Source organism: Phyllostomus discolor, chromosome 1 (genome assembly GCF_004126475.2).
Source record: "Phyllostomus discolor isolate MPI-MPIP mPhyDis1 chromosome 1, mPhyDis1.pri.v3, whole genome shotgun sequence".
NCBI classification, from domain to species: domain Eukaryota; kingdom Metazoa; phylum Chordata; class Mammalia; order Chiroptera; family Phyllostomidae; genus Phyllostomus; species Phyllostomus discolor.
Genome location: NC_040903.2, coordinates 74,253,174 through 74,262,680, shown reverse-complemented (window position 1 = coordinate 74,262,680; position 9,507 = coordinate 74,253,174). Strand labels below are relative to the sequence as shown.

Here is a 9,507-nt window from a genome sequence, read left to right as displayed (position 1 = left end):
AACAAAGCTGGTCTCCAATTTCCAGCAGCAGCAGGAGGCAGTGAGGGACATTTCACTGGGAGGAGAGAAAGAGTAGAGGTAGCTGCAGACAACCCAGGAGGAGCTAAAGAAAGTGTGAGCTGAGACAGCTGCAAAGGCCTGGGCCCAGTACCTCCAGGAGAAAGCCTCACTGGAGAGGCAACTGAGTGAGTCAGCCGTGAGCATGCTGCAGGAGAGGGAAGACAAGGAGCTGAAATGGAAGGCCCAGGCCTTGGAGGTGGCAGCAGAGAGGCATGCTGCTCAGCTGTGCCGTCTCTGAACAGAGAGCCTGGATTCACACAGAGTCCATCCAGCAGTCCCAGCAGCCCCGGGAGAAAAAGACCCTCCACCCCTGGTTAAAAATTATGAAACATCAGCTGGAGCAGGAAAAGTGGTGATCTTCAAAGAGCTCGTATGAGGACAGGCAGGAAAGGAGTCCAGGAAGAGCTCATAGCAGGGTGCTCCAGGGTCTCCAAGAAGTTCCCTAGCCACAGAATAAAATCACAACTGAACTGCTAGGTAGTTGTGTGACCCCTTCCCTTAATTAGGTTTTTCTTTAATTAGCTCCTGTTCATAATCAGGATGTTCATCTGATTTATTAAAAAATGTAACATATTAAAATGGTATAAAATACCATTTTCAAAACAACATCAGAAACTGAGTATATTTAACCATACTCAGTTCATAACAGCAAATAACTGAGTGGAGCAATAATAACTCATTCTGTAACATGTTTAATAAATGGGAAACAGAGAAAGGTAGTTGAGGGAAAGCAGAGGGGCTTTGTCTTTTAAGCATTAGAACCTAGGCTCTAACATCATCGCGTGTCCACTCGGTGTTGTACCTCTGATTAGAAATGTACCTGATGGGAACTCCAGGGATCTTCCTGATTTTTCCTCTAAGGTGCCAGCCAACTGTGGCCACCATGTAAAAATGCTTGTGCTGAGTTGCTCTCTATACTAAACCATCATCTGCATAGGTTTTTTCGTCTGTGTGTGGTGATTGTTCATATCTTGGATCTTGGCGAGCCTTAGAGCCACTCCATACTTCTGCCCCGATTTCTCCGTTTCAGCTATTACACAGTCAGCTATACAAGGGATACACTTGGCATAGAGACAGCCCAACACTGACTGCACGAAGTCCAGTTTAGCCTTCAGGGAAAAGTGGATAAAGTTGATATTAACCAGGATGTGGTCGGGTGGGCCCATTTGTGTGGAATATTGGAAGAACTAGCAGGAAGAGTGCTGGGGGACTTCTCTTTCCTTGATTTCTCCAGGATCTTCCTTTCTTTCTTTTTAAGTTTAAATTTATCCTTTTCTTTAAGCCTATGCTCAGACTATGCATTTGCTTCATGGTCACATATTCCCTTGTTTTCCTTTGCTACCCCATATTCACACCTCATTCTTGTTTCTTCCACTATTACCACCACTTGGGGAGGACTTTTAAATGGGAAGTAAAAAGTCCATTGGATCCTTCTCCTAGTTGGGACATATTTTAAGAAAAAAATGTTTAAATTCTGAAGTGTGCCTGTGCAAAGATACTCTGCATGTGCAAAATCATGGCATTTATGTGCTTGGAAAACACACCAAACTTGTAAGAAAGAGTACTGTATTTTTCAGACTATAGATGCACCTCCCCTCCCACAAATTTGGGAAGAATAATGGTTGTTAATGCTGCTATTGAGTTCTGTTTACATTTACATTTGTGAAATATTATGTTATTTATATTATTAAATATTTTACCATATTTTTTGCTTCAAAATTTTTTTTTCCTATTTTCCTCCTCTGAAACCTAGGTGCGTTTTATGGTCTGAAAATATGGTATATAGCCAGTGCCACAGCAGCATGTAAAAGGAACTTGTGTTAAGATAAAGCAAAGTCCTGGAGAGCATGGTGAAGAGTCCCAGAACAGGACTTTGTCTGTTACAACTTTGAATCATAAAGCAGGCTTTCTAAAGCAAGAGACTAGGATGGGCTGCTCTTAGCTATACTGCAGACACCAGATGAGCTAAGATGGATTTAAATTAGATGAAATGTTTTTAACATAATAGGTGATAAAGGAAAAGTTTAACAAATTCAAATAAAACATTAAATGCACCAGTAAAAATAAAACTATTAGTTCAAGAAGGCTTTGCACCAAACATAAAAGTTAATACTATCATTCATATATATATTTCATCCGGATTTTAGGGGCACCATCAAAACACTAAAAGATAAGTAGACAAGGGAACTGAAAAGCAGTGCATCTGAGGATGGACACTTACAAGCCACTCCACGGAAAACTGTTCATCACTAACGTAGCTTAAGGACAGGAAGAAAACATACTTCAAAGTCATACTATCCATTATCCGGTTATTTGGGTGGTGATTTAAAGTAACCTGGCCTTCAGAACCTTCACCACGAAGCTGAGATGGAGGTTCCGGGGTTCCTATTTCTCAGATGAGAAAGCAAAGGCTTAGTGTGGCTAAACTTGCCCCAGATCCTGTAGCTAAACCTGAGTGGGGTATGAACAGGTTTTGACTTGGGCCCAGTGGCCAGCCCAGCACCTGGTAAAGACACACACGCATCCGGTCGTGACTGTGGAGACCACAGGACGTGTGTGTGAAGCCTGGAGGGAAACAGAGTAGTATGCACCATAGTTTCCTGTACAATGTGTCCATGTGGAAGACGGGTGCCAAAAGCAAAGACAGTCGTATTCCGCTGCAGTTATAGATGGCTTGGTAATGTGCTTGCCTTTCACATGAATTAAAGGAAAGTATATGACACCTGGTAAAATGTGTCTTCCTAAAGAGCATTTTTAAGTGGGGTACCTAGTTTTTGTTCCAGCGTACTTTCTTACTGGGAGTGTGAACCCCACTGTCTGTGGTAGTTTGCTTCATTTCACTGTACTTTAAAAGCCATATTAGCAGTAATCCTACCTCCCCAGTGTCCATCCAGGTGGCTCTGGTGTTCTCCAATAACAACCCTGCTGCATCCATGGTGGCCTCTATGGCTGCCTGCTGGCCAATGTTCATGGGAATGACTGGCTCAACTGCACTAGAATATTCTCCCAAGAGGCTAGAATGTGCAGAAAGCAATGAAAGAAATTAAGAAGGGCATTTTATAATCACCAGAGTTACAATTCACAGTGTAGAAGACATAGGAATATCTATGCACCAAATAACATAATTTCATTATTCATAGTTAAGTTATAATGATTATAGCAGATATACAGGAAATACATAGACAAATAATTGGTACAGTCCTTGCAAAATTAAGGTTATAGATGGAGAAGACCTAAATGTATAATTAATATGCTAGATCTAATATATCAAACTCTGAACCCTGACAGAGATCACATCTCCTCAAGTGTCCTTGGAACACTACAACTATTTGCCATATTTTAGGCCACAGAGAAAATCTTAAAACATTCAAATAAGGAGGAAAATATGGATGATATCTGATAATAATTTTTTTAAAACTAGAAATTAGTAACAACATATAAAATAAAGTATTCCTACTCCTTGGAAGTTTTTAAATGCTTAGGTAACATTTGGATCAAAAAGAAAAACAATGAACAAAATAGATAATACTTAGAAAAGTAAGGAAATGAAAATGACATAGAAGAACCCATTATATTTTGCTAAAATTGTACTGAAACTTGTGGTTTGAAATGAGTGTTAGTTACAAAGTCATGATAAACTAAAATATGCACCCTTGGAAGATGATAGAAACAGAACAAAATAAACCTGTTAAAAACAGAAGGATGTAATTAATAAAGATACAATACTAAACTGATGATGGACAAAACAGAAAAATATAGAATTAAAACAATAAATCCAAGAACCGATTCTTTAAAACTAAGTAGCTGAGCTGTCAACTCAACAAGACAGAGGGGAGAAAGCACAAATATCCAACATATGAAATGAGGAGAATTAACTCAAGATGCAGAGGAAAGTACAATTACCTTCAGAGATGACTCTGTTCAGTTTTGTCAAATAAGTTAGAAAATGTGAATGAGATCAATAATTTTTAGGACAATATCACTCCTCAGAAGGGACTTGAAAAGAGTTACAAAACTGAAATAGACCAAGTGGCACAGGAGAAATAGGGAAGAAGGGCAAAGAGCTACTCTCCAAAATAGCACCAAGCCCAGATGTTTCCACAGGGGCATTTACAAGACCTATACTGCCAGTGAAGTCTGATGTGCTGTTTCAGAGGCTAGAGAAAGAAGGAGAGCTTCATATTTCTTGTGTGGAGCTAGCTCAGGAGTGAAATGCAACAAATATAGCCCAGAGAAAACCATTGGCCATTCTCACTTATGAGTCTCAGTCCAAAAATCCTGAATAAGATATTAGTAGAGCATTGGGACAGAAATCCTCAGTCTTAGAATAGGTTGTTCCCAGACCTTTGGGAGTCAGCCCCCACCTGCTCACCCCATGTGAAGGGGAACATTCTGGCAGTAAGACCACAGGCTAGGGACTCAAGTGCTCAGGCTAAGCTTTCAGGAAGACTTAAAATGTGATTAATGAAAACGGAGAGGGAGAGTCCTGGAAAGAGATGTGTTCATTGAACATTTTAGAAAGGAATGAATTTACTGAATGCCTCAGAGAGTTTCTGGCCCTGGGCCTGGAGAGCAAAGACAGCACATGTCTGTACTGGGTCTCCCACCCTCTGATCAAAGCACAGCTGGGTGGGCAAAAGCCCAGACTCTGTGACCCAGAGCCTTGGGGACATTCCACATGGAATCTGCTGTCTACCAAGTCTTGTTCATGTGCTGGACGTCTCCAAGTTGCAGGCTGTTTCCTACCACTGCCCTCCTGGCTGGAGTTTTGTGTATTCCCAAATCATTAAGCCACACATTAACAGACAACTTTTTTATTTATAGACCATAGATACAGTCACCTGCATTGTTTGGGAATTTTGTACTTTCTCAGGAGGAAATGGTTTTTCCCTGTCACCTCTGAGTACATTAGAAACATCATTCTTACTTCCACTTCCTGTCCATGGTAACTAATATGACATTTTATTTTTCATTGGTGATATAACCCTATTTTTATTTTTAATGCTATTTTATTGATTATGCTATTAGAGTTGTATTGATTTTCACTCCTTGCCTCTCCCTTCCTCCCAGCATCCTCCACTCCCACAGGCAGTCCCCACACCATTGTTCATGTCCGTGGGTCATGCATGTAAGTTCTTTCACTACTCCATTCCTGTACTGGTACCACCATGGCTATTCTGTAACTACCTGTTTCTACTTCTTAATCAAACTCTTCACCCATTCCCCCAATACCCCTCCTATCTGGCAACCATCAAAACTCTCTCTGTATCCATGATATTGTCTCAATTCTTCTTGTTTTTTTCTTTTTTTTTAAATATATTTATTGATTACGCTATCACAGTGTCCATTACCCCCTCTTCATTCCCCTCCACCTCTATTACCCTCTCCCACCCACATTCCCTCCCTTAGTCATGTCCATGTGTCGTAAGTTCTTTAGCTTCTACATTTCCCATACTATTCTTGCCCTCCCCCTGTCTATTTCTCCTACCATCTATTCTACTTATTCTCTGTACCTTTTTCCCCTCTCTCCTCCTCCCACTACCCTGTTGCTAACCCTCCATTTGTTCTCCACTTCTGTGGGTCTGTTCCTGTTCCAGTTGTTTGCTTAGTTTGTTTTTGTTTCAGTTTCAGGTGTGGTTAATAATTGTGAGTTTGCCATCATTTTACTATACATGTTTTTTATCTTCTTTTTCTTAGGTAAGTCCCTTTAACACTTCATAAAATAAGGGCTTGGTGATGATGAACTCCTTTAACTTGACCTTATCTGAGAAGCACTTTATCCACCCTTCCATTCTAAATGAAAGCTTTGCTGGATAGAGCAATCAGGAATGTAGGTCCTTGCCTTTCATGACTTGGAATACTTCTTGCCAGCCCCTTCTTGCCTGTAGGGTCTCTTTTGAGAAATCAGCTGACAGTCTGATGGGAACTCCTTTGTAGGTTACTGTCTCCTTATCTCTTGCTGCTTCTAGGATTCTCTCCTTCATTTTTACCTTGGCTAATGTAATTATGGTGTGCCTTGGTGTGTTCCTTCTTGGGTCCAACTTCTTTGGGACTCTCCAAGCTTCGTGGACTTCCTGGAAGTCTATTTCCTTTGCCAGAATGGGGAAGTTCTCCTTTATTATTTGTTCAAATAACATTTCCACTTGCTCTTCCTCTTCTCCTTCTGGTACCCCTATAACCTGGATGTTGGGACATTTAAAGATGTCCTGGAGGTTCCTAAGCTTCTCCTCATTTTTTTGAATTTTTGTGTCTCCATTCTTTTCTGTTTGGTTGTTTCTTTCTTCCTTCTGGTCCACTCTATTGTTTTGAGTCCCAGTTTCCTTCCCATCACTATTGGTTCCCTGTGCATTTTCCTTCATTTATCTTATCATAGCCTGCATTTTTTCATCTAATTTGCAACCAAAATCAACCAGTTCTGTGAGCATCTTGATCACCAGTGCTTTGAACTGTGCATCTGATAGGTTGGCTATCTCTCGGTCGCTTAAAAGTACTGACTGTAAAGCTTTCAATTCTGTTTCAGCCATCTTTTCCCCCCCTTTGGTCTGGTTGTGTCTGTTATGTATGAGGGGCAGAGCCTTAGGTATTCACCAGGGCAGGGCACCCCAATCGCTGGGTTGTGATGTTGTATGTGGGGGCGGGGTCCAAGAGGGAATAATGGCGCTTGCTCCTCTCTCCGTCAGACCGCAGTCCCTTCCGCCGCTTCCCCCAAGCAAACTGGGCCCCTCTGGTGCCAATTCCTGTGTGGGTGGGCTTGTGTATACTGTGGGACTTTCCAAGGACCTCTCTGGTGAGGCTGGGAGTCTCTCCCTGTGCCTCAACACCCACAGGTGTTTTCAATCAATGTCTTGAGGCTCTATTTCCCAGCACTGTGATCCTGAGTTGCACGAAGTGCCTTGCTTCACAATTCCTGCCTTGCTGGGTCTTCCAGTTGACACTTGCACATTCAGGGTCCACCCACTGCAATCTTGCATGCCCCGGATGCCTTACACACCTGGTCCCAATACTCTCTGCTCTCTGCACTGTGACCCACAGCTGGCTGCCTGACTCTGCCCCTCCTACTGGTCTGGATGAACAGGTCTATTTTAACTTCTTGGTTGTCCAACTTCCATACAGTTCAATTTTCTGTCAGTTTTGGTTGTTATTCTGTTTCTAAATTGCTGTTGTCCCTATCTTGGTTGTGTGAGGAGGCACAGTGTGTCTACCTATGCCTCCATCTTGGCCAGAAGTCCTCCCAGTTCTTCTTATTTGCTTTGTTTGCTTTGTACATTCCACTGCTGATAGATTTCTGTATTTTGCCATTTTATTGTTCATAGTTTTGATCTTCTTCTTTTATGTAAATAAGTCCCTTTAACATTTCAAGTAATAATAGTTTGGTTTCAATGAACTCCTTTAGTTTTCCTCTTGTCTGGGAAGCTCTTTGCCAGGGTCTCCTAAGGATGCATGGCTAAGGCAAAGTGAATGAAGTGAGTCACCAAGTGGGGTGCCGGAGGACAGCCAGGCTTTTTGGGCCCAACTGACTCACCAAGAAAAATCAATCTTTATTTTTATAGGGGAGGTTATACAACATTCAATGCATGGTGTGATTATTAAAACAGAAATGGCTACCATAGAAATAATTTCAAAAAATACAGAAGGTTTTACAGATCAATCATGTTAAATAAAGAAGTAACTGAAAAGTACAGGAAGTCCCACAGATCAACCATATTAAACAAAGGTTATTTTGACCAAGAGGGTCATTAATCAGATAGCCAACAGAGCTATACGGGCACACACTTTCAGGTTCCAATTATTAACTAGGTATCTATTAATATATTAGGGACTGATCTAAATTAAAAGGGTACAAAGGGTGATTTATAGGTATATAGAAATCAACTATTGTCCATTGAGGTTAAATTAGTCTCAGTTAGATAACTGTCTTTTTGCCTAAGTTTTTTCATTTATACATCTTGGGGGAGCCATGTTTTGTGTTCATTTCCATGTATTGAGATTATTATTTTCAACTAGAACTCCTTGCTTCTTTACACTCCTGTCCAGGGTATGGGAGGGGTAATGGCTCTAATAAATCTTAAGCTTTTGAGTGGTGGCTCCTTAAGAAATATTCCTAGCAACAGCTTCCTTCAGCATTCTGGCAATTGGTCTGCCCATAGTTTAATTTTGTCCTTAACTCCTGAAGTGAGGGAAGCAGGCAGCATTAGGGTTGCTAGGGGTCTCTATTCTGTGGTCAGCAAGTCATTTCACACAGAGTCAGAAGCATTGTGCAGATGTTTTGTTATAACACACAGGCATCTAAAAATCCCACCACCTATTGCTAGCAGGGACAGGCATACAGGAAGAGATAGACAGGAGATCTGGCCACAGTCACCTCTGCTGTGTAGATGCATCTCATCCAACCTGACTGTGTCAAAGGTCAGCTGTTGGTCAGCTCCCAACATCTCTTTATCTGCCCTTCAATTCTAAATGGTATTTTTGCTGGGTAGAGCAATTTTGGCTATAGGACCTTGCTTTTCATGACTTCTATTATTTCTTGCCAATCCCTTCTAGCCTGAAAACTTTCTTTTGAGAAATCTGCTGACTGTCTTATGGAAACTTCCCTGTAGGTAACTAATGCTTTTCTCTTGATGTTTTCAAGATTCTCTGTGGATAAACTAGGAGGGACAACTGGAGAGTGAGATAGACTATGCAAATCAGTGTTCCAGCCCTTGGAAATAAAGCATAAAACCTCTGTCAGTAAAAACCTGTAGGGATTACAGTGGTGAGAGAAACTCTCAGCCTCACAGGAGTGTTCATTGGAGAGACCTTCGGGGTCCTAGAATGTACACAAACCCACCAACCTGGGAATCAGCACCAAAATGGCCCAATTTGCTTGTGGGTATTGGAGGAAGTGACTGAAATCCAGCAGAGAGCCAAGGAAGCAGCATTGTTCCCTCTCAGACCCCTCCCCCACATACAACACCACAACCCAGCACCACAGTTGCTCTGCACGGGTAAACACCTAAGGCTCTGACCCTTACTATGTAACAGGCACACCAAGACAAAACAACGTGGCCCAAAGAAAAGAACAGATCAAATCTCCAAAAATAGAACTAAACAATAAAGGGATAGCCAATCTATCGGATGCAAAGTTCAAAACACTGGTAATCAGACTTCACACCAGTGAGAATTGCCATCATAAACAAATCAACAAACAACAAGTGCCGGTGAAGATATGGAGAAAAGGGAACTCTAGTGCACTGTTGGTGGGAATGCAGACTGGTGCAGCCACTGTGGAAAACAGTATGGAATTTCTTCAGAAAACTAAAGATGGAACTGCCTTTTGACCTGGCAATTCCACTGCTGGGACTATACCCTAAGAACCCTGAAACACCAATCCAAAAGAACCTATGCACCCCAGTGTTCATAGCAGCACAATTTACAAAAGCCAAGTGCTGGAAGCAACCTAAGTGCCCA

The 9,507-nt window shown here is 41.6% G+C and overlaps 1 pseudogene; it reads right to left on the bottom strand.

Moving 5' to 3' along the window:
* Positions 1–822: 822 nt before the first annotated feature.
* Positions 823–1,407, bottom strand: LOC114491939 (annotated as a pseudogene).
* Positions 1,408–9,507: the final 8,100 nt, after the last annotated feature.